Raw genomic sequence first — 27300 nt, forward strand, 5'->3', positions numbered from 1 at the left:
AACCAATGGATCTACTTTTATTTTCTTCTGTCAAAACGTCTTTTATCAGGGGTCCTTTCCACTGATAACTTTGAGATGCCAGTCTCTAGAGTTCTAATCATTTCAACAAGCATTTCAGAGTGAGGCAGAAGACTCAGCACACTACCAAGCTTGGTGAAGAATCTAAATTATAAATACATTTCTGAATAGTGTTTAAAGACATGTCCAACTATATCTCCAAGGAAGAATAAAATATCTTTTTATGTTTGCCCTAAAAACAAAGTCAAAATGCTTTTAAAGACATTTTCGATTACACTATTCCATGGTCTGTAATAAAATATTTTTAAGTAAAATATTAAGAAAATCCTTGCTTCTCACAGGGAAATGTTATTCTTCTCAAATTCACAAGGTCTTTGTGATTGATCTTGTTTCTCCCGCCTTTTCTTGTCTTAATTACTAGAACATTAAGAGACAAATTTAAAATCAAACAAAGTAAATATTTTGACCCCTATAATTGTATTTTCATCTTGAGCACTGTTTTTATCTCTAATAAGCTTTATAATCTAATTGTGGCTTTCATTTGTTTTAATCTATTTTAAAACTTTTTTGAAAAGAGATAAGATGTGAGTAAACAAACGAACAAAAAATAATGCCATGTATTAACCTTACATTTTTATATCTTAATGCATTTTGGGTAAGACCTTCTATTATTATTATAACTAAGATGGATGACTATAGAGACACAATAAAATTGGGAAAATATTTTTTAAATACTGTTTAATGAAGGAGTTTTATTTTCTATCTCTAAAAATATTATTTTAAAAATATTACTATTCTGTAGATATATAACAGGTTATATAATTTTTTTAAAATTACGTATATATAAAACTACAAATTTGCTATAAAGTTATCAAAGTTTTTCCAACATTACCAAGAAAACAGGGGAACTCTCTAGTGGTTGTGTTGCCATATACCACAAACTGTGTTAGGCATTTCTTTTCTTGGTGCCTATAGAAACAAAGAAATGGATAATTTGAGGACTTTCAAAATGAAGAAATTCAGTGTACTATAAAATAAAATTACATGTCATTTTCATAGAGGTGAGAGACCATAGATACCTGTTACTGCAACATCAATATGAATACGGCATAATCAATTGGCCTTGAATTTTGAAGACATAAATTTGTGAAAAATGTGGCCTTTTTGGTCCTCAAACTTCTACAGAGAGATTTTATAAAAAGATCTGAAAATACGTGTGTATAGCTGAAAGGAAAAAGAGAATGGTATTCATTCACTGAGACTAATGTTAGCAGGAAAAGTGTGATAAGCAATACCATATTATCATGAGACTGGATTTCTAAAGGTTACTGCGAGACTAAAATCAAGATTGTAACAAGTAAACATTAGGCAATAATTATTCCATAGAAAACGATGCATATTTCCAAAATAAAGGATTGCTGCAAGCTTAACAGATATATACTAGCTGTAAAGTCTAAATAATTTGTTGAACTATGAAAATAGTAAAGATAATTATCATTATTGCAGTAGTAGTTGAATTTCTTAACATATACTCATTTTATATAAGATGCATATGTACCTATCATAAGTTATGAATCCAAAGATGAAACAAAGTTCATTAAAGTGCTCATTTTGTAGTTATAGGAACATAGGTAAGGGTAGATGACCCTTCTCTGCTTCTATGTTTTTTCTGATATAATTTGTGGACAGCCACTAATAATGCTGCCCTCCGATTTCACTCTAAGAAATTAAGAGACACCAGATGCTGACAGAGAAAATGGTGTCAAAAACAATGTTGTACTCTCAACATAAATGATTCAGTTGCTGTGTCAAGTGAAAATGAAAATGATTTTTGACTGCTGATAGACATTTTCTATGCTTCTTTCATCAGACAGTTCTACTAAGGGTGGACCAGACAATGGATGTGTGTGCCCCTTAGATCTAATAATCATCTTCCCCTGGGAGGAAGGGATGCTGGGACAATAGGATAATAATTATGGTAACTTTTTGCATTCTTGAATCCTAAAAGTATTTTAAAATTATTTTCAACCAAAATTTTTCTAGTTTCTTTTGAAATTTGTATAATTCCTAGTCATAATACTCCAATCAAATTTATAAAGCTTGTTGTTTTAAAACTTCAACATTTTTGCTAAAATTTCCTTTAGACAGAATCTTAACGAGGACATTAACATTTTAAATATAGCTAGCATTAGGAAGGGTTATTGCAAATAAGTGATTGGAAATACTTGTGACATCAAAGCTTTAAATCTTCAAGTCTCATATGTCTGAGGACAGACAGCCTCATCTTAGCAGTTTGGCTCTGCCTCCCAAGAAAACATAACCCCTGCAGAGCCCTAGGCTGTGTAGACAAGGACTTAACGGTTCCTCTGCAGACCTTGTCTTCTCAACAACTATGGAGGGTGAAGGGAGGTGCAGATATTTAACACAGGACTTTTGGAGAAATACATTCAGTGATAATCCAGGTGATTTTATTGGAAAATGATAGACTTATTATATAATCAATATAGAGACAAGTATAATAATGTAGAATGTTTCTCTATAAAAATTAATAGATGGCCACTGTGCTTTTTAAAAAAATTAACCACAGGGTTACTTCTGAGAATATTTAATAATTAATGGTTTTTACACCAATCTTTAGTGCTTGCTTCCTGTGGGAAAGGACCTGCTAAATTTACCACAAAAAATATGGTGAAGACATGCAATTTCTTTAATAAATAGATTTGGATTAATGTACATGAGGGTCTTTTATTTTTCTTTGAACTCCCTGATATCTTACAGAATTGTGTTTGAAATCCTAACAACCTAAAATCTGTCTCCATGGAAATGAGGATTAAAAGTATTAAAAGTATTTCAAACTTAAAAAGTAGCAACCATGGAGTCTGTGATCCGCATATATTTGCATGCTAGTTGTGTTGAGAAGATGGCACCATTCTGCTAAAGGTTTCCTTATGTTCACATATTCACTAACTAAATACTGCTTGTTTTCTTATGCAAACTGCAATCTCTTTGAGGACTTGTCTTTTCATTTTTCTCCTCCTGTACAATTAAGGTGTGGTTTTCTACCTTGCAAGTGCACAAAGAATATATGCTTAATGAATTAATTAAATCCAGAAATTTTAAAACCCCAAATGGAGATATTATGGGTGCAACAATATCAATAAATTATTGAAATTATTTGACTAACAGATAGAGATAATAAATTTCATCTCTGCCCCAGACTCATCCACAGATGGGAGATATATGGGATGCATTTTTCAATCACATTGAGATCAGTCATTAATTAAGTGTAATGCATTCTCTGCATCTTCTTTTCTATGTCGTAATTGTCATAATCTTTTAAATACAACTTTCAAGTACTACTGTTTATACTGCTTTAAGTAATACTTCTTTCAAGTAATACTACTATAGAGAAAAATTTCAACTAAAGGTTAAATCTTTTCATCAGATTTTGACTTTAGTCAAGATAAATGAATCGTCTTAATAATTATAAACTCTAAGTAATTTGTATTACACATTAGCTATAAATGAAAAGAATGAACGTTCAAGACTTGAGAATTTTATTCAAGACAATATATTTGAAGGAGAACCTTAAACACTTTTTGAAAAAAGAAATAAGACAATAGAGTACAACTGCGTAACATGGTTTTTTGTTTGTTTGTTTGTTTTTCTGAAGCTAATAATGGGAAAAATAAGAAGGAGTATTTTGGGTAAATGTCATTAAACACATGCAATTTAGTCTTTTGCTAAAGGCATGACATTTGGAGTCAGATGGCCTTTTTGCCATTTTCTGGCTCTGTCACTCATCAGCTATATGACCTTGGGCAAGTTATTAAATTACTTATACCTTAGGTTTTTCATACTAATAATGAGGATGATGAAAATAATAATATTTTCTACATCATAGCATTTTTTTCTGATGATTCACTGCGTTAATTTATATAACACAGTCCAGAGTTGCAGCCCAGCAGATAGCAAACACGTGGTGAATGAGAGCTATTATTCTCTCTCTGTTTCACTCTCACTTCCCCTTTCTCTGCCTTGAATGCCTATTATATATTGGCTTTACTTGGATTTCCTCTTTAAATTGAAGGTGAATATAATGTCTTTACTTTTTGGGTTATTGGCTCTATAGATGGTCCTCTTCAGTTGCAAGGGACAGAAACCAATCTATTTTTCCTGACAACCTCTGAAATAAAACTATGGAAAAGTTAAATGGCTTTAATATAAGTTCTTCAGGAACTTGATTGGAAGCCATTTCTATATTGTACCTTATTTATGTGCACCTGCTCCCAAACTGGCAGCTTGAAATGGCACATCTGACAAAAGTTTAGATTCTCATCTGATGTTGCCTTTATCCTGACAGATAGTGCTAGCCTGTCTGAGCTTTCTAATCTTATCTTAAACACATCTTCAACTATAATCATAAATAAGCATCGTAATTATTTTTCCATCAAGAGTATTTTTCTATTATACATATTTAGAGAATCTGTGGTATTTAAAAATGTTGTTAGAGGGCTTAAGGCTTCTAAAAAACATTTTCTGAACCTTTAATATATTGCACTTAGGGTATCTTCATCCACTAAAATGGCTTTCTATTGTTCTTATAGCTATTTGAAAGGCCATTGACTACTAGTAATAAAACAGAATATCGACAGAAGATTTGATCACAGGCAATATAAAATCAAGTTATGCAATATGAAATTTTAATGGTTAAAAAGAACCTTGGGAGTGAGAGGGGCAGGGGCAATAGGGACCAGGGCAGATTTTTCTGAGGGCTTGAAAACTGTGAGATCATACTTACATTATCTCAGAGCATTAAGAGGTCACACTCCATTTATAATGTAATGAGGTGACAGTACAATTCTATAACTGGATTTAAACTTCAGTTCTTTGTTATGTTTACTGTAGAGCCAGCAGGGACTGGGTAACAAAGATTCTCTACAGTTTTAAAATTATTATTTGTAATCCTGCCCTTTTAAGGAGCTTCTTATCATACTTTATAATATGAAATAAATAACTAGGTCTCTTTAGTCACACGTGAAAATTTTCCATGATCCTGCTTGTGTACATGCCATTGGCATTTCCCTGTACTGAATGAAAATTGCAATCTATGAATATGGTTTACTTGACTAATATTTGTGTTTATTTGTTTATTGGTACTTGATCTGGATTCTTGGTTTGAATTACCTTCATTTAAAAGTTTATTATTTTGTTGTGTAGTTGAATGTATTTACATTTTCTTTGATATAGTTTAGAAATTGGCTTGGATTGGGGTTGAGAGTGTTATTATTGAGTAAAGAGGGAATAAATTTGTTATTACAGAATAGATCTCATTTTACATTCCAATTTCTTCATAGTGATTATATACAAATTCAAGTTAATTACAATTTCTTACTATGGACTTTCATTCTAGATAACAGGGAACATTAATTTTATTTAATACAATATATAAATTTAGACACACAATAGAAAAATTCCTCAATTTTCAAGAAAACAAGACTGACAAGAATATCTTCTTAACTACTCAAATTACTCAAATTATCATAAACAAATTAATTTAAACACAGATTTTAGGCCGAGCGTGGTGGCTCACGCCTGTAATCCCAGCACTTCGGGAGGCCGACACGGGCGGATCACGAGGTCAGCAGATCGAGACCATCCTGGCTAACACGGTGAAACCCCGTCTCTACGAAAAATACAAAAAAAATTAGCCGGGCATGGTGGTGGGCGCCTGTAGTCCCAGATACTCAGGTGGCTGAGGCAAGAGAATGGCGTGAACCCGGGAGGCGGAGCTTGCAGTGAGCAGAGATCGCGCCGCTGCACTCCAGCCTGGGCGACAGAGCGAGACTATGTCTCAAAATCAATCAATCAATCAATCAATAGATAGATAGATAAATAAATAAAAATAAAAAATAAAAATAAACACAGATTTTAAAGATGTATGTAATTTTCAAATGAGATACACTGCCATATATTTTTGTACTTTATAAATAAAAGGGAATTGTTTAAACTTATCTTTCTCTGTAAATTAATCATTTATTAAATATATATTTTGTGTTTAAATATAAAGTAAGAAGTTGAGTAATTCACATCATTTTGATGACACAAATTACAGTATATTGTAAAACTGCTTATACCACACATTATCGAGAATTGATGACCAACTTATATGCTTTCTTATATGACAAAAGAAAAAATATTAGCTTGAAATAAACCTTTCGATATCTCTGAGAGAAATATTTCCTGAGTCAATTGGCAGAGTTCTCAAGAAATGTAACAGAGTAAAAACTACATTTTTTGCATTCGAAGTAAATATGACTTTGTTAATTAAGCTAAGCATACAAGCAAAATAACTTTTTTTATTTTTCTATATTTAAAAAGGTTGAGGCAAAAAATATTTTGAGTTCTTGAAATTAAAAATAAATAAAAGCAGTTAAAATTCTTCTTTCTTTCAGTTCCACAAACTCTGCTATTCATCTTAAGCTTTTATGACAAGTAAAACTCTAGGTGCTTGCAAAAATGAAAACCGGGTTAATTAGATGAAAGATAACCCTAGATATGTCATCAGTTATAATTTTGTTGAAGGAATATAACATTTCATATATAAATTTAAATTTACTGTATATTTGATGCAATTGCACTGAAGGAATGTAACATGAGGTAGAATCTTGAAATAAAAATGTAACTGAAATGTCAATATGTTTATAAAGATATTTAAAAAATAATTTTTGGGTTACCCAAATATATACTTTAGATCCTTCCTGTCAGTTATACATTAGGTCATCATGAAGTAAGGGTTATGTGATAAGTTTTAACTCAGGAGTCTTCGTTATTTTGCAAAGACTATGTAACTCTTGACATTGTAGATGGTGACTTGGAAGTTACTCTGGAGCGTTATTCTTGTCCAGCAGTTATAAAGTGGGTCTGGTTGTTCAGGTCTCTAATTAAAAATTCTCGGGAGGGGAACAATTCAATAAAAATCCAAATGACTTTATAAGAAAATTAAACAGATTTTTAAAATATAATTAATTTAGCAACAAGTATAACAAACTATAGTTTGTATTACACAAATGTATTTCTTTATAAATTTCAATATTTACTCACTATGCTTTTGTGATATCTTGACATAAGAAGCAAACCTTGTTACTGGTCAGCAGTGCGTTTACTTGTATTGTCTTATTTTTGGTTTACATACTTATCTTCGTGAAGTTTTTGTGTTGTTTTGTGCAGCAAATTTATGGCCTTGTGAAATTTGCAAAATGTAAGGCCTTCTTGCTTTACTTTTCTAAGACTCAATTTTCTTGTCATTAAAACAGGGGTAAAAAGAGTAAATGATACCATTTAAACAAGTCATTTCTTTAGGCTTAGATTTTAATATGTTAGTGATCTAATGTAGATGATTCCAGCGTTTTTTGGCACTTTAAATGATTACTGATCATCATCTCATGTGTGGTGCATTAAAATACTAAATGGTCTGGTCAGGAAACTTACATTGTTGTCCTTTAATAATGATATATTCTGTTTAGACTATTATTTGTGCAACTAATTACTGACATGTCATTTTGTGATTTTTGTATTGTATTGCTTTTTATATATTCTTTACAAAGTCGAGTTTTTCCAACTTATCTAACTCAAGAATAAGTCTTAGATTTCCTGGTCTAGCAAGGACCTCTCTTCCTATACAATCTCAATTCACATGATTTTCCTGGATATTTTGTTAACCACAATTTCTACATTAAGCAACTCTATCTCTGCTCTTTCTCTGGGTCTTTGTGATTCTCCTAATTTCTTCAGACTCTGCTCTACCAGTGATGTCTGGTCTCTTATCTCTGCACAGTGGAAAATCATAGTCATCTTGTCTGTATAAAGGAAGTAATATCTGAGCATTTGTCTCTAGGAAGAGTGTTCTTGGATCCTCATATTTCTTTATTTCTAACAATTTCTCCTGTGGAGTGAGTCACTGTTCTGCTCCACTACCAAAATAGAAACTATTCTAACATATTAATTATTTTCTTTCAACACTTAAAACAGCAGCCAAACTATGGAGCTTGTATATGAAATATTGAACCCCTGCTTTTTTTAGTATTTTACAATTATAAACGTTTTTATCTCAATATATGAATTATAAATGATATAAAACTGTCTGAGAAACGAAGGCATTTAATATTTAGTTTAAGTTCTCAATATGATTGACCCTAGCACACCCAGAGTGCCCCACATCTCCTACTTTTCCTCAATATAACATCGGTATCCTTCGAAATGTTCTTTTTCACCTATTTCTGTGCTTTAAGTCTGGATATTCTTCCAAAGAAATAGCTGCAGAAATGTGCTGCCAGTTTCATTACATTTCAGTAAATATTTTCCCGTATGTATATAGTGAATAAAGTAGTACATGAACTCCTTAATTCAATGGCTTCCAAATCCAGAAATAAGCATAGTTATGAGTCAAAAAAATAATAACATTAACACTAAGTTATGATGGTGTGCTGGAGTCTCGCTCTGTCGCCCAGGCTGGAGTGCAGTGGCAGAATCTCAGCTAACTGCAAGCTCCGCCTCCCGGGTTTACGCCATTCTCCTGCCTCAGGCTCCCGAGTAGGTGGGACTACAGGCGCCCGCCACCTTGCCCGGCTAGTTTTTTTGTAGAGACGGGGTTTCACCGTGTTAGCCAGGATGGTCTTGATCTCCTGACCTCGTGATCCGCCCGTCTCGGCCTCCCAAAGATTTACCATTCATAAACAACTCCCCTTTGTTATTTCTGGTTAAAAACTAAGTTTAGCAAATGCTAATCAAGGAATCTTTCCACTTTGGCCTCCTTTATTTCTGCCCACATTCCCTAATTTTTGCTCATTTTGGCAGCTATTCCCACGACCTTTTGTCCAAAGCTTGCTCACATGATGCTTTCAGTCTCCTAAGTGAATTCTCGTCCTCCTCTCAAACCCCTTACTTCTCAATCTTTAATCTAAACCTATAATCAGCTGTTGCTTATTTGCTCAGAGCCACATTCCTTGTGCTTTTCAGAGCACCAATTATTAATCTAATAAATGAATATGTTTGGCCCACTAATGGATAAAGAATAGAAGGGAGTCATATTTTAATTACACACCTGGCAAGAGTGGAGTGTCCTTATTATGAAATGTCCACTCACAGTTTACTTTGAAGCTTTTACTTTAATGAACCTTCTGGGAAAATGATTTATTACTGGAGGAAGACATTCTTGTTACAGAAAAAAAAAATCAAAACCTCATTTTCTAAAAAAAAAAAATGCAGTTTGAATTCTGTCCAACTAAAATAAATTATGCACATTCTGCTCTCTGGGATAGTAACTGTAAACAGGATGATGATACTATTATGCTGGCAAGTGATTAAATTTAGACCAAGAGTTTATGTACATATTTTGGACTAGTTATGAACATCTATTTCTCCCCACTATAGAATAAACTATCAATTGCCTTTATCGGTGGACAACCTTACTGTTATACAGATTTCAACAATAATTCATGAAAAATATGCTACTATGAACATTTGATACCAGCACAGTGGCCATATATATGAGTTTACTTGTTTCACGCTCAGATATTTCCAGGTAAAGAAGTTCACAATAAGTCCTGTTAAAGTCTCTAAAACCCGTTTTTGGTAGAACATTGCCAGGATTGATAACTTATAGCTGAAAGGGCATTTTATCATATGACAGATGAATATAGTGAGTTTAGCATCTTTCTACTACAATTCAGACCTCATAAAGCAATAAATGCTGATTCTCAGAACACTGTGCTTCCTTCAGGCTCTATGTCTGTCCTTGGGCTTTATGATCATTTTACATACAGAACCAGTATTAAATCAGAGCCACAAAATTCCATACCTTTTCTATGTTACTAGAGGATTGAAGCAGAATATCAGGTAGTACAGATACCTCTGCTGAAACTATTCTGTTTAGTTTGGTTTGACTGAGGATGTTTAATCTTTGGAATATTACAACTGGGACTCTAGGTGCCAAAAGCAAAGCTAGCAAGAATATTTGCATTTACACCTTTACATTATTTTTTAATAGTTCTTCTACACAAATCGAAGTAAGTGATTGTTTTTTATTATGTGTCCTTAGGCTTACTACATACCTTAAGTTAAAAACTCTTCAACTTTTTATTTGAATTACAAAGTTAATGCTTTACACTGAAAACTTATTCTCAGACAAAAAGAGCAAAACAAATTCTGCTTCACACATTTATTTAATCATCATATTTTTATATTCTCAATGGCTTACTATGAATCTTGATGAAAAAAACTTGTAAACAGAAAATCTTGATTTTGTAAAAATAAAATTCAAACTCAGTTTGCATTTGGATTTATCATATCACTCTATCATAAATTAAAAAATAAAAATTACACAAATGATTCAAAGCTCTTACTATAGGACTAGAACTGTCACCCTACATTTTTTTTATTATTACTTTTTTTCTGGAAGAAAGTATTTTGTATATATATATAAAAGTGCATATTCCATGGATATGGCAAGTAAGGAAGTGATATTTAGAAAATAAGAAAAAACTAACTTGGGAAAGTCCACGCATGTAAATTGTTTTTATGTTAATCAATGATGAAACTATGCAAGGCAAAGTCATTTTCATTATGGCACTTAATATTATTTTGAAGCGCTAAATAATTCTAAATAGATATATCTTAAGGTTTATTTATTTAAAAACAAGAATAGTCCTACCTATCTTGTTCCTTTGAAGACCCAGGGAAACGTCTCTTTCTATGGAAGGAATCGGTAGGACTATTGGCTAAGTGAAGGTTGAAATCGGTGGAAATATGGTGGAACACAAGACTTGAAATAGAAAGTGGTAGTTGTAGCATTTCGGTAATTGGTAGTGGTTTTGATATTGGGTAGTATGGAAGGGTTTAGATGAAATCTAAATTCCAAAAGCTGGGTCAAAGCAGGAAAAAACATCCAACATAACAGCAAAAATCAAAGCAGATTGCAAAGAAAAGAAGAAGAAGTTTTTAGGAAAATTGCAAACACCAAGGATGTTTCAAGTTCAAGTTTGACAGCCAAATAGAGTCCTGTAGTCACAGTACCTAGGTTTAAATTTTGACTAGAGTATTTACCAGCTCTGTGGAATCAGGCAGGATAACCCTTAAATAATTATTTTTTGTTTTGTTTTGTTTCTTTCTTTCTTTCTTTTTGACAGTCTTGCTCTGTCACCCAGGCTGGAGTGCAGTAGCGCGATCTCGCCTCACTGCAAGCTCTGCCTCCCAGGTTCAAGCCATTCTCTTGCCTCAGCCTCCCAAGTAGTTGGGACTACAGGTACAGGTGCCTGCCACCATACCTGGATAATTTTTTGTATTTTTAGTAGAGACTGAGTTTCACCGTGTTAGCCAGGTTGGTCTGGATCTCCTGGCCTCGTGATATGCCCACCCCGGCCTCCCAAAGTGCTGGGATTACAGGCGTGAGCCACCACACGCAGCCAATACTTATTTTCTAAAAGTAAAATGGGAGTAAAAGTCTTATCAGCTTTATAAACAGCTGTGAGGATTAGAAAAGATATTAAATATAATATCTTAGAATAAGATTTTAGAATAATGCATGGCATATTCCCAGGATTTCAGTACATTTTAACAAGGTATGGCATATTAAGAAGTTCTAAAAGTATTTTAGTTTTTGTGATGACTATTTTGCTTATTAAGTAAATAAAATAAAAATATTAACTTATGTATAAAATAAAATATTAACTTATTTTATGCTTTATGCTAGCTTTAATCTTGTACTAACCTAAAATATATGATCTTTCTATGTTATAGGATACGGAGCCAAAGGTATCAATTTCTCAAGGGGTAAATGCCTTCTCCAAGGTCACATACTGAAAAATAGAAAAGTGGGATTGAAAATGACTTCCCTTTGACTTTCAATATGCTAGTGATCTTTCTGGTACACGTCACAGCTTCTGTGACACATTCCAGTTGGATTTTACATGGAGAAATTGTCTCTGAAAAGGAGAGAAGGTGTGAGCAAAATCGGTATGGAAAACTAAATTTTAAAAAATGGTGCATTTTTTATTGGTTCTTGGATAAAGAATGAATAAAAATTCACAAGCCAAGAATAGTAAAAGTAGAAAGATATAAAGCAGATGGACAGTCTACACAGGTGTGGAGGATGGTGGTGATCAGTATATAAAGGTATGCAGGAGGAGGAAGAGATGGATGCAGAGAGAAGATGATATGTCCCTTAATCTATGTTCATTTCTGCCTTTCTCTAATTCTGCCTCCTATATGTGTTTTTTTTTTTTTTCTATACGAATAAATTTTAAGTGTCAGTCTTGCCATTTTCACTTATTTCTTTGTGCTCTTTCTCCTTCAGGATTATGGCTTCTGAAGTCCTGGTTGCTTCATCACTTCTTAAATATCTTCCAATCTATCTCTATATCTACACAAATACACAAATATACATGTACATATATATGTGTTTGTCCATATACATATGTATGTGAATACATATAGAGATATAGATACGGACAAATGTTTTTCTAGTTATTTTAATGGGAACTATTTTTCTGTTCGAAGCTCTTTGATCCTACTGGAATATAGAAGTCTCAAGAGACGGTATATTTTCCTGTCAATTATTAGAGTTTTTCATAAGGAAAATGTAGCTGTGTTTCGCTTAATCTAACCTGAATTTATTTCAGTCAAAACTCTGAAAGTATACAAAAGTAAATGATTATGATCTAGATAAGTAAACTTCCTTAGTCAGAAGTCAATTTTAGTTTTGTGTATCTTTTCCTAGTCATTTCTAATGTACTTTACCCAACATATTTAAAAATATTGCCTGAACTACTTTTCTTTCCTGCTCTCTCTCCTTTTCTGTCTAGACACTAACCATCTTATTTCATCCATGACTGTTGGCAGATGTCTGTCATTTCTCTTCACAAGTAGCTTTACAGACCTGCCCTATATTAGGTTTTCACTCCCAACATGTCAGAGCAGACTGTGAGTCAGTGACACTTGCACAAAATCTTATCACTCCTTGTCAAAATCCCCAAACCATCTTGTCATATTTAATTTATCACAAAATTATTTTCCACTTCTGCACTTACCAATAGTGTGAAGTTACTGAACACTTTTCATAAATCTGCTCTGATTAATTATATTTAGATTGTTTTAATAGCTTAGAATAGAAAAAGGTAGATGTATTAAGATAAAAATTGAAGCGTCATATCTCTCTTATCAGTGAAGACAGGCATTTCAAGAGGAGTTCTTAACAGTTATTTGCAACTGAAAAGATTGTGCCATTGTCGACAGTTTTTTCATTAGCCTAAAGTTTGTTTACTTAATGGGTGACAGATCTTAACCAGGTATTTTAACACATATTTAGAATACATAACAGAATTGTAAGTTTTAAGCTTTAATATCTATGTCCAGTTGGAAGATACAGAAAGCACATATTCCCTTTCCTCTCTATTCAAGAATTCCTTTTATTCTCTCTGCAGGAGAGATGGTATTATTTAAGAGATTTTGTTTTTACTTAATTTTACACAAAGTATATTACAGTTTGCTTGTGATAACTATTCCTCTCAGGATTATATTAATTTGCATTAAATATACTGTAAGTGTACTCCATTATGTTTGATAATATAATCAGCAGTCATATCACAAGTGCAACATTTGAATTTCTCAAAAATTTGAAAATAATCTTAATTTTTTATTTCTTGATAATAATGCACTCGTGTAAAATGCACTACATAATAGAAGAACAATAATTCACACATACAAAAATATACACAGCACACCATTTATCTTACAAATAAAAGCTAAGATTAAAAATTACTGACAAATCAACAAGGAAAACAAACAACTCCATTAAAAAGTGGGCAAAGGCTATAAACAGATACTTCTCAAAAGAAGATACAGAAGAGGACAGCAAGTATGAAAAAATGCTCAGCATCACTAATCATCTGAGAAATGCAAATGAAAACCACAATGAAATATCATCTCACCATCTCACCAGTCAGAATGGTTGTTATTAAACAGTCGAAAAATAACAGATGTTAGTGAGCCTGCAGGGAAAAGGGAATGCTTACACACTCTTGGTGGGAATGTAAATTAGTTCAGCTACTGTGAAAAACAGTTTGAAGATTTCTCGGATAACTTAAAACAGAACTGCTGTTAATCTCAGCAATCCCAATACTGAGTACATACCCAAAGGAAAATAAATCCTTCTACCAAAAGGACATGCGTACCTATATGTTCATCATAGCAGCATTCACAATAGCAAAGATATGGAACCAACCCAGGTGCCTATCAACAGTGGATTAGATTTTTAAAATGTGGTATATATATACCACAGAATACTACATAGCCATAAGAAAAAATGAAATCATGTGCTTTGCAGCAACATGGATGCAGCTGGAGACCAATATCCTAAATGAATTAACACACAAATAGAAAACCAAATACTGCATGATCTTGCTTATAACTGGGATTCAAACTTTGGTTATACATGGATGTAAAGATGGGAACAATAGGTGCTGGGGAATACAAGATGGGTAAGTGGAGAGGGAGGCAAGAGTTGAATAACTACCTGTTGGGTACTATGCTCTCTAACTGTGCCAGGAGTTCAATCATACTGTAAAACTCAGCATCACACAATATATCCTTGTAACAAAACTGCACAGATACCTCCTAAAACTAGAATGAAAGTGGAATTAAAAAAAAAAAAAAAGATGTCTATAAACTGCTAGTGCTACTATTTTTATCTGGAACTAACTAGTTGGTTGTGAACTGACAGGTCCTAGTTAACCAAAGTGTATACAGATTTTGAACTGAAATATAACACTTATCTGAAATATAACAATTATCCTTTTGGGAAAAAAAACCCCGAATTCCTAAATTTTATATAATCATTTTGTAAATCTGATATTTTGATCATTGAAAAACTGCATGAACAATCAAAATACACATCAAGAAATAGCTATACAGATTTTTTTAAACTTTTTCCTTGGCGTGTGAAGGATGACATGTATCTTAATAGAAAGATATCTTTTGATTAGTAATATGACCTGACTTTTGTCATCAAACACTCTTCTAATAACAAAAACATAAGCACTTTCTATGAAGGACTATACAATATAGTGATTACAAGCAACATGTTTGTAACTGCAGTCCCAGTGTTTGCATTTTGACTCCATCATTTACTGGCACTATGACCTTGAGCAAGTTATCTAGCATCCCACAATAACTAAATATATTAACATACACTGAACCTTAGAAGGGATGCCTGGAACATAGTACTACATGCACGTTAACTATTGATATAAGAGCTATCCCTGAGGGAAATTCTAGCTGTGGAGTCATGAAAATAAAAGTAAGAAGAGGTTCTATCTAATTAGTTTAGTTAATTAAAGACATGTCTATGTCACAGTAGATGAATACATATTATTTGGAGACAGAGAAAGTGAATGAAAATGAAGACAAATTAAAAAATAAATTTTGGCATGGCATCTCACACCTGTAATGCCATGCCTTTGGGATGCCGAAGCAAGAGGATCACTTGAGCCCAGGAGTTCAAGACCATCCTGGGCAACATAGTGAGACCTTATCTCTACAAAAAATAGTAAGTATAAAGTCCAGGCATGGTGATGCATGCCTGTCGTCTCAGCTACTTGGAAGGCTGAGGTGGGAGAATTGCTTGTGCCTGGGACATCGAGGCTACAGTGAGACATGATCACATGACTGCACTCCATCCTGGGAGACAGTGCAAGACCCCGTCTCAAAACAAAACTCAACTAATATTTAGTAGCCTTTAGATAGAGTTAAGGGAATAATATGTGTATACATATATCTCTAATCACTATAAATAATAGTCTAAGAAAGAATAAATATACTTAGAAATTTTTAAAAAGTATATTTAAGTAAAGAATTGAATAAAAGTGATAAATATTAGAAAAATGGAAGCTAAAGGCTCAATTATTGATGAGCGCCCAATTGGTAATCTAAAAAATAAAATTATAAAAAAAATCTAAAAATGTAATGAAAAAAAGTAAGACTATACAATTATTAAAAATATTTCAAGGTTCACAATTGAGCTAGGTAAGTAATAACCTTTATGTATAACTGTTGTTCCTGAAAATAGTGTTTATAAAGGGGAAAATAATGAAAAAATATAACAAATTAAAATATCTATGATCTGAAGACTTAGTTACATACAATTTTATAATCAAATAGATCAATATGGAGGTGGAATAAAATAACATTTATGTGTTTAAGGACTGTAGCTCTCATATAGCTTTAGCTGTTATGAAGAAAACAAATAAAATCCTGATAATATATTCTACTTGAAACAAAAGGAATTAAAGGAGAAATACATGATATTGAAAATAAACAGTTAAATAATACAGGAGAATGACAAAACATACACACATTCTCAAGTGTACATATATTCAAATGATGTCACAACTAAGATTCAAATGTCCAATTCTATTGGTTTATTATAGCAATTTGTTAAGTTATTTCACAAGTAAATTCGGGACTGCTTGAGTGGAAAATTAATATTATTATTCAAATAACATAACTAGGAAATTAGGCATTCTTAATTATGGAAAGAAGATAAAAGATGTAACAAGTAAAGGGGAGGCATTAGAAGTACTAGGAAAAAGGAAAACTATAAATAAGGATCTTTTTCATATTTTAAACTGCCCAATCTGTGCCTAACTTTTCAAAATAAGCACTTTTTGGAAATACTACTAATGATGTAGTTTAGAGAGTGAAACAACTTATTTCTCTAAATGTATTTAAAATATCTTGGGATATCTAGTTGATAGTAATTATAATCATTTTCTTATGATTATCTGTTTTCTCCTGAAATTGAGAAATCAATGTTTCCTTTTGTGGAAGTAGAGAATTATAAACCCAATTACTATGACTCTCATTGGTTAAATCTATGCTAAAATTTTAGGTTCCAAGTCTCACTCAATAATGTGTGGGAGCCCGTGTTCCCACATGGGCTCCCACACATTATTTACTAGAGAGCCTAGTAAAATGGCTCTTAATTCCACTGAAGTAGCAGGGCTTGCTAGAAATTGACCAGTGTTAAATGTGAACTTTTGTGTGATAATGAGGAATGTTGACCTAACTGCCTTTTAAAATACAAAGCAAAAAGAGCTACCTTTTGTTCAAGGTTACCTATAAATTTGCTCTCATAAATACACCCGCAAAAAATACATCAGCACTCACAATAATACTTAGACAGTCAGGTAGATACTCTTATTTTTTAGTTTTGTGAGATGGAGTCTCACTCTGTTACCCAGGCTGGAGTGCAGTGGCAGGATCTCGGCTCACTGCAACCTCTGCCGGCCGGGTTCAAGCAATTCTCCGGTCTCAGCCTCCTGAGTAGCTGGGATTACAGCCGACCGCCACCATGCCAGGCTAATTTTTGTATTTTTAGTAGAGATGGGGTTTCACCATGTTGGCCAGGCTGGTCTGCAACTCCTGCCCACAGGTGATCTGCCTGCCTTGGCCTCCCAAAGTGCTGGGATTACAGGTGTGAGCCACTGTGCCAGGCCCAGACAGATACTCTTAAGCTGTAATGTTTGTACAAGATAAGCAAAATTACATCCAGGTAATCTACCCAAAGATAACTTATTTTTGTCTACCACTATAATCATTTTTCTTAAGCTCTTCTTGTTTGTTTATGCATGAATTAGAATCCATTAAAATCTATTAATTATATTAAGTTATGATTACACTTCAAATCCTTCTGACTGATTCTCAAATATAAGACACTTTCTGGAAATTACATTCCATTTATGTTCAGACTGACATAAGTTTCATGGGGCATATTCTTTCCTAAATATCCATATTTCTTCTTTCTCCATCACATGCTGGTGAAGGTGGGACATGCGTCACCCATCATGGCAAGTCACAGAAGTAGGGAAAGGTGTAAAAATGGTGTAAATACTCAATTGTTAATTACATAGTTTGGATATTTAATGAACATTTTTTTCTAGTTATTTGAATATATTTTCTAATGTAACTTTTATGGGTTTTTAAAGTTAGATTAAATAGAAAAGTTTTGTTAATTCTTCTTAATGAGACCTTTGTGTCCCATTTTCTGGCTCATATTTCCCTGCAGATTTCTCACTGATCTGGCTAATCCCATGAGAAGGCATCATGTGCTCTTCATCTCCGCCACTTACACAGCTTGACCATCTGAGTTTTGCATGTAGAATTTCCCGGGACATTACTTCTTTAATGTGGAGCCTGTTGGGTTTTATGCACTAAATTACTTTCTAAATCTATGGGGAAGTATTAGATTTACTGTTATGTAACATATTTTAAGATCTTTAAAGCAAACTTTTATTATATGAGAATTAATAAAATTAACAATGCCTTTTGTTTTAGACACATTCTGGGCCTAAAATTCAAGGATGACTTTCAAATGGAAAAGATAATATGAGTGAGAAAAAAAACATTCCCCAAGTCTCTATGGAGGCTTCTGTGTTTAAATGATTTAATGTAACTGCAGAGTAGCCATACCTGTGCCTCCTCTCCGAGATCTCCATAAACTCTCTTTCCTGATACTATAAATTCAGAAAGAAAAAATATTATCTTAGGAGCTAGAAAATCATACCTTTGCTTTATTTAACCGAGGCTTTAAGAAAAACTTAAATATAAAAAGTAGCACTTGCTTGTGGTAAATTTTTGACTACTGAAAGTTGTTGCCTTAAGTGAGAAAAAGTGATGCCATGACTAAATGGAAAACAAGAATAAGTGTGCATAAATTCATATATTTTGTCTATATTCGCAAAGCTACAAAAATGGAAAAAAATTGTTTCTGTAATCACCAGCTGAGATCACAGGGGAATATGTTTATAATACATAGTAATAATAAACCTCTCATGGTTTGCTATTTGACAACATACAGAGAGTCACCCTATCATTTTGAATAAAAACAATCACAAATATTACAGAGCAACTATAATTAACAAGAGGAATTTTTTTTGTTCTTGACTTCCATGATATTTCAACTTTTTTTTCTAAGGTTGTAGTTTAAACATAATAACGGTTTTCAAAATATCCTGCATTTGATGATATGAACAAATCAGAACTTTCAATTAAGGAACATCCTTAAGTGAGAAATTTGCTTGAAAAATTATTTATATGATGTGAAAAACCTGTATTTGGCAAGAAAGACACAAACAATGTAAGTGAATTTCTAACGTTCCAACAACTAATTAGTATCAAAACCAGAGGACAAGTTAACAGTTTTCCAAGTCCCAGACCCATGCTCCTTTCATGCTGTGCACTCCTGTCATATGCTTGTTTCAAAAGAGCAATTTCACATGGACACATACATTTTAAGTGCACATTTATTGCATTGAAGTGGATCTGTGAGGTACGGTTGTATTTTTTTGTCTACCACTGTGAACTCAACAGGAAGAAACATCAGCTAACACAGTGCCTTATTTTAGATGGATGTGAAATGATGTTGAATTGGTGAATGAATGAATCACAGTCTTGTGTCTGTTTTTGAATAGTCTTCATGGAAATAATTCATTATCATGTATATGTATATACAGAAACATCATTTTTGTGTTTTCATTTTATCATCAATGAGATAAAATGAACATTAAGCAAATAATAAATCCAGATTATAAACAGGTAGTAATAATTCAGTTTCTAATATTTTGCTTAAAACTGAGCTAGTCAAGCTCAAGGAGACATCCCTAAACTGAGGATGGCTTGAAAAATCACAACTTTACATAAAATTTTAAATCATCCACATGAATGAGATCATATTGCTGTTTATATTGTCAGGTGTCTTAACTCATCTCACAGCTAAGTAGAAAATGGTTGTAAGTGCTGGCACTTACTAAGTTAATAAAAATGAACTTATGTGAATTACTTAAATATTGTCATATGTAAAAGCATTTTATAATTACCCAGACTTTAATTAAATATTTGTGTGTTTAATTTAAAGGTCATATGGGTATTGCTATGTTTTTACACATAGCTGGGAACACATGAGTGGGCAGGGTTTTAGAATAGTTCAATACCTTTCATTCAGAGCTTAGATACACTAATGACTTTCAAGTGTGACTGTGGAATAATTATTCCTTTTATAACGCAGTGCTCCTTTTACTCATTTATGAATTGCATCTTTTTTTATGCTCCTGAATTTTAAAATTTTTGCCAGAAGCCTGGATTTTCATTGAACACTCATCAAGGAAGCCTCCTGATGCAATGTTATTCTTTTTTATATAGAACCACAAATGAAGATTTCTTAGAAAAGAAGCCTAGAGAAATAAAAGGCATTATGTGTGTTTATTATGAGAAGTAGAAAAAGGACATACGTGGAGGGCATATTTGAGGAGTCTAATTGGTCCATAGGCAATAGAACTATATCTGCTCTGGCTGACAGACTCAAGTATTCATTTGTACAAGAGCAAAAGAGTCTAATTGTTTTAAGGACACTTAGCAATTTATGGGGCCATTGTCCTTCAGCAGTTTATTCTAAGATCGATATTTGTAGCAGAGTCAGAGCTTGGGAAGTGACTCCATTAATAAATAGATAAAGCACACAAGCAATGACTGTGAATGTAATAAGGAAGGAGATTGTGTTTCTTCCACAAATATCAGTTGCATCATTTCAGAAAGCTATCAAGGAAAACAATGAAAATAAGCACTGAAATGGAATTTGTTATTTACCTTCAACTATTAAATATATTCTTTTGCTCTTTTTTTTTTTTTTTTTTTTTAATGGAGACAGAGTCTTGCTCTGTCACCCAGGCAGATAGTGGTGCAATCTTGGCTCACTGCAACCTCTCTGCCTCTCAGGTTCAAGTGATTCTCCTGCCTCAGCCTCCCAAGTAGCTGGAATTGCAGGCATGTGCCACCAGGCCTGGCTAATTTTTGTGTTTTTAGTAGAGATGAGATTTCTGCATGTTGGTCAGGCTGGTCTCAAACTCCCGACCTCAGGTGATCCGCCTGCGTCAGCCTCCCAAAATGCTGGGATTACAGGCATGAGCCACCATGCCTGGCCTTTTTATTCTATTTTCTGTAGTTTGATAATTGTTTGAATTAGTATATATTGGGAAACTGTCACTTTTAAAATTAAACTTTTTGCTTCACTCCATAAGAATATTCAATAAATGTTATAATTGTCAATAATTTTAAATTTTTTGATAAATTTTTGAAAGCATCATTATTTTCAACTTCCTTTAAAATTATGTAACACAAACATGCAAATTTAGGGATTCCTCCATCAAAATTTTGTTAGTAAAATTATTCTTAATGGCTAGATCTAGTTGAAAATTTAGTAGATAAATTCAATATCTTGGGCCATCACTAGGTTTTGTCATCTTAAAATGATCTCTAACTCTGTTTCAAGTATTTTAGGTAGATTTATTTCTAAGAAAATTTTTACAACTAATGGCACTTATTAGAAAATAAATTTAGATAATTTGAAAGACAATACATGGAAAAATACTTTAGATGCTATTTTTCTGTCAGAAATAGAGTGTTTAAGCCTAATAGTTGGAAAGAGACAAAGAATATTTTTCTTATTTGGAATAATAAAGAAATATTTCAGTAAGTTTTTAAAAGAGACTTTTTATGGGAAAGCAAAGATAGATTTTATTCTTCTGTTATTAGGACAGACAAATGTATCTTTTCCTATATTATTGAATTTAATTTATTTCAATTTATTGGAGCAGGACAAGACACAGACAAAACTTCTCAGATACCAAGTTAAAGACGGAAGGGCTTTATTCAGCCGGGAGCTTCGGTAAGACTCACGTCTCCAACAACCAAGCTCCCTGAGTGAGCAATTCCTGTCCGTTTTAAGGGCTCACACCTCTAAGGAAGTGCGCGTGAGAGGGTCGTGATAGATTGAGCAAGCCGGGGGTACGTGACAGGGGGCTGCATGCATTGGTAATCAGATCAGAACAGAACAGGACAGGGATTTTCACAGTGCTTTTCTATACAATGTCTGTAATCTATAGATAACATAACCGATTAGGTCAGGGGTCGATCTTTAACTACCAGGCCCAGGGTGTGGTGCCGGGCTGTCTGCCTGTGGATTTCATTTCTACCGTTTAGTTTTTACTTCTTCTTTCTTTGGAGGCAGAGATTGGGCATAAGACAATGTGAAAGGTGGTCTCCTCCCTTATTATCAGTTAATTTTTACTTACGGGATACTTTGGCAACATTAACTGACAGACTGTAAAATAGTTTAGTTCAGGTCGTAGTTCAATTGCAAAAGCAAAACCTTTCAAACACAAAATAATTCAAACACCCTACTTTTTTTTTTTCTTAGAAAAAACCAAATGTTATTTATTTTCTAAAACAAATCAACCAAAAACATACATACACACAAACACACACACCCCCAAACAGGCAAAACAATACAACCCAGACAGTTTTTCAGAATTTTATATAAGCTAAAATTACTTTTTAACCATGAAGCTTGTAACTTCAATGAGAAGTTTCCTTGGCAGGAAATGAAAAGTGTTTTGAAGGAATTGCTTATCAATCACCATTGTAGAAGTCAAGTAAGAAATTAAAATATGTGTTATATATGCATCCAAATAATAAAGAGAAAAAATTAAGCGTTCCAAAAACATGTTTGGGAAAAGACGGACAAATCTGTTTTTAAGGTTATATTTTCAATTCTTACTGGTTATTGTACTTGCTAATTTCATTCTCTTTTTTCTGTTGAAGCATGAAAATTCAAGAAGGTAGACTGAGTAAGAATGATGAAAAGTTTTCATTTTCAACTGCTTTCTACTGAGTCATTTTTTCATCCATAATGCAACTTTTTATGGGTCTTTGATCCAGCCCCATGGCTGTCAAAATGATTGATGAGACTGATGCTTAGAAAGGTTCAGAAACATGGATTTCTGGGTATTTGAACAAAAAAGCAGTAAAAGTTCTGTGAAAGTTATTGGTCAATGTTCTCATGGATCGAGAGGCATGTATGACTAAACAAAGTACTTTTAGCAGAAAACATTTACTTCTAAATTGGTGATACCTTGACTGTGTGATGGTCATTGTAGTTGAATCATTTTCATAAACTTAGTCCACAGATATTTAAAGATCACACAGTGAAGCACTTACTTAGGACCAGTGTTCAATTCTACCATCTGTGTGCTCCGCAATTGACTGAGAAGTAGGTATAAATCCATATAACTCTCAGTTACTCCTAAAAACGTACCAGTTGCATTCTTGTGTAAATTTCCTTGTCTTTTGTGTGTGTTGCTTATGTATACAGAGACAACATTGATTTTTTTCTAACAATTTGTTCATATTCAACTTTGTGTAAAAAAAAAAAATCAACTGTAGAGTTAAACAGACCAGTGTTCAATCCTTCGTGCTTCCATTTACCAAATTATTCTCTATTTTTCACCTATGGAATGTTAGTAATAGTCATATATATTTCCCACAGTTGCTATGGGCATTTCAAGGCGTTAAATCATCACGCAGATAGTAGGGTTTAAACAAATACTTAATATTCATCCTTTCAGTGTTTTTCAAATCAAGAAATTGTAAGTTTGATGGAAAACATAAAGAAGTGAAAATAGCTACTATTCAATGCAGATTGCCCAAAATACTTGTAATTGTAAAAGAATAGCTCTCCTATTAATTACACAAATTGTTAACATTTACCTAGTACACAGAAAAGAATTGGAAGGCTCGGAATCAAATAAAAAAATTTTAATAAAGGACAAGAGTAATTAAAACAGATTTGCAATATTGTAAATGATAAATTTAATAAATATAAATGGATACTAAATAATTATACACACATATTCACTTTATTGAAATCTACTTGGCTGAATTTCTCATTTAATTACTAAAGAAATGTCATAATAATGTAAAATTAAGAAACTTAAAATCTATAAACATATGTTTTTTGTGCTTTTTCTATGAGACAATAAATATGTTTAGATGATTTTCCCAACTTGATCTGGTAATCACCAGAATGTAAGCTCTTGGAGACCAGAGGTTTTTTTTTTTTTTCTGTTCTTAATGTATCCAAAACACATAGAACAGTTTCAAACATGGAAGAAGGATTTTAGAAAATAGTTATTAAATGAATGAGTAACTAAGCGAATGAATCAATGAGCAATCCAGATAATACGCAATAGTAATCTGAACTTTGCCAACCCATTAAAACAAGAATGGGTGTCAACCCTACAAATGTATGTATTATTAACCCTTTTTCACATATATAAGAAGAGTCACAATTAAATTCCCAAACTCGTAAAACTAGTAAGTGATACAGTCAATATAGATTCCTAGGTCATTTGACTTTAGCTTTAAGCTTATAGTGGAAGTTTTGTGCACAAGATTTCAAATAAATACAATGTAATTGTTTTAGGGAATAAACTCTTTATTTTTAGCATTTATACAAAATATTTACACAAACATTGCTAATGAAGTTATCTTAGAAAAAAATTAGAAAGTATAGTCACATGTATAATAGTAAAAAACTAGTTTGTCTACATTTACTAACACAGTATTAGTCATAAAATCACACTATAGGAAACATTATTTAAATAAAAATGAGGACATTAGTTACTGTTGGTGTCAAAATCTGCTTAGAAATACTAATGACAAAAATCTCCTTTTTATACTTTTTAAAATAAAAGTTTATTACGTTTACATACCTAACCAGAAATTAATTTTAAATTGCTTACATTCTTTGTACATTCTATGCTTTAAAATACGTATTTTCTTTCATAATAATAATAATGCATTTTACTTTGAGATCTGTGACAGGAAGAAAAGTGTGAGAAGAATGTAATGGGCTAAACTTTCTCACTTTTATTTGATGATGAGTGTTTTCCAGTCATTCACAATGTCAGTAAAAATACACAAATAATGATAAGAAACTGTTGGTAAATCAGAGATTATGACAGTTTGATCTTTTTTTTTTTTTTTTTTTTAGAATAAGTTTGAATTCCCAAGGAAATAAGTCATTTTTAACTTTAATTATGTATTTCTTAATTATATTACTCTGTGGTCCATGTTTTACATGTTGTTGGGGTTAACTCTCTGAACTTCTGTAAATGTTCCATGAATTTTTTATATGACGACATGTTCTGTTTTCTTTTGCACATTAAAAGTCTCTGTACATATTTCAGTCAGTCATATGAGGTTTTATGATAGGGCAAACATGTAAATCTTACTTTCATCATTTAGTTTTAAGATTTCTACATCTGTTTTAAAAATTTTTGAATATCTGCTATATGCACTTTGATATTTTACCTTCTATTATTTGGAATAAATTATTAATGTTAGTGTAGAATTTTTCAACCTTATTTTCTTTAATATTCAATAACAAGAATTAAATATAATTATGCACATCTTGATGTAAGATGATATGCTTATCTTATTTTTATGTCTTCCCTCATTCTCCACATATTTCTCAATTTCAGGTGCCAGAATATAGATTCATATAGTTAAGTTTAAGCCAGGCATGGTGGCTCATGCTTGTACTCCCAGCAATTTGAGAGACTGAGGCAGGCAGATCACTTGAGGTCAGGAGTTGGAGACCAGCCTGGCCAACATGTTGAAACTCCGTCCTAACTCCTAACTAAAAATACAAAAATTAATCGGGTGTGGTGGCAGGTGCCTGTAATCTCAGCTACTAGGTAGGCTGAGGCAGGAGAATCGCTTGAACTCAGGATGAGGAGGTTGCACTGAGCCTAGATCTGAGATTGTGCCAGTACACTCCAGCCTGGGAAACAGAGAGAAACTTTGTCTCAAAAAAAAAAAAAAAAAAAAAAAAATTCATATAATGAAGTTTAATATATGATTTATAAAATATTGTATCTGTTGTTCTGTGTTTACTAGTACATTCCCTAATCTTGTAAAGTACATTCATTTATAATTACCTCTATTTTATCTTATATTTTTTCCTTGTAGGTTCCTTTCTGTCTTTGCTTCCCTCCTTCCCTCCTTCCTTTGTTCCTTCTTTGCTTTGTTCCTTCCTTCTTTCCCTCCTTCCTTCCTTTGTTCCCTCTTTCCTTTCTTCTTCCCTTCTCCCTTCCATTTTCTTTTTATTTCTCAATTCTTTCCTTCCTTCCTTCTTTCCTTCCTTACTTCCTTACTTCCTTCCTCCCTCCCTCCTTCCCTCCCTCCCTCCCTCCCTTCCCTCCTTCCTTCCTCCCTCCCTCCCCTTTCCTTCTTTTCTTTCTTTCTTTCTTTCTTTCTTTCTTTCTTTCTTTCTTTCTTTCTTTCTTTCTTTCTTTCTTTCTTTCTTTCTTTCTTTCTCTTTCTTTCTTTCTCTCTCTTTTTCTCTCTCTCTCTCTTTCTTTCTTTCTTTCTTTCTTTCTTTCTTTCTTTCTTTCTTTCTTTCTTCTTTCTTTCTTCTTTCATGCACACTATTCATCTTTTCATATGTTCCTATTCATGAGAAATACTTTCAACTATTCATTTGGGTTGCTGAAATAAATATAATCAAATGAATTGTTGTCAATACCCTGGTGTGTCTCTTTTTTATATATATATATCTTTATTTTTCAAGTTCCACTTTCTGCATACATCTGACAAACATAGTTTGTTTTATTACCTAACGGTTTCTCAATATAAAGAAAATAAGGGATGTTTTAGAATGAATTTTTAATAGTCTTTTTAATAAAAAAGAATAATTCTATACTCATCTTGTTCTTTAATATATTTTGAAATTTTACAGTTGATGAAATAGCATGCAGTAGTATTAATAAATTAATGAAGTATGAACCCAACATTATCGCATTTTAAATATAACGTTGAAACCCTGTTCCTTTCCTATATCTTATGTTGTATATAAGCGCTGTCCTTTAATTTTTATCTCTCTTCTTTTTTAATTCAGCAAGTGCAAAGAGAGTTCAAAATATATTAGTGATTTTTAAATTCACATCTATATTGGCATTCTTTCTTTAGCCATTCTTTCCTGTCTCAACACTGATCAATGTATCATGGATATTTTTACTTAAATTTGCTTCGCTCATGTCGTAATCAAGATTACTTCATAATAAAACTGAACTTTTCTCCTTTCATGCCAAACTGACTTCATCTTCTGGTTTTCCTACATACCTCTGTATATACTGGCTGTAACAATTTCCAGTTTTTGAGGTCTGGGTTTATTTGTGTGATCTGACTAACCAGTCTGGTGTGTCTTTCTCACTTAAGAATGTGTGCTTTTTCTGAACTTCTGAGTAAAAACATGTTCTCATTGTCAATTTTATAAAATCAAAGTAATAATAAATTTGTTAGCCTCCTCTTTCCCACTCCTATCCCATTCAAGCC

The sequence above is a fragment of the Papio anubis genome, chromosome 3 (genome assembly GCF_008728515.1).
Source record: "Papio anubis isolate 15944 chromosome 3, Panubis1.0, whole genome shotgun sequence".
Lineage (NCBI taxonomy): Eukaryota > Metazoa > Chordata > Mammalia > Primates > Cercopithecidae > Papio > Papio anubis.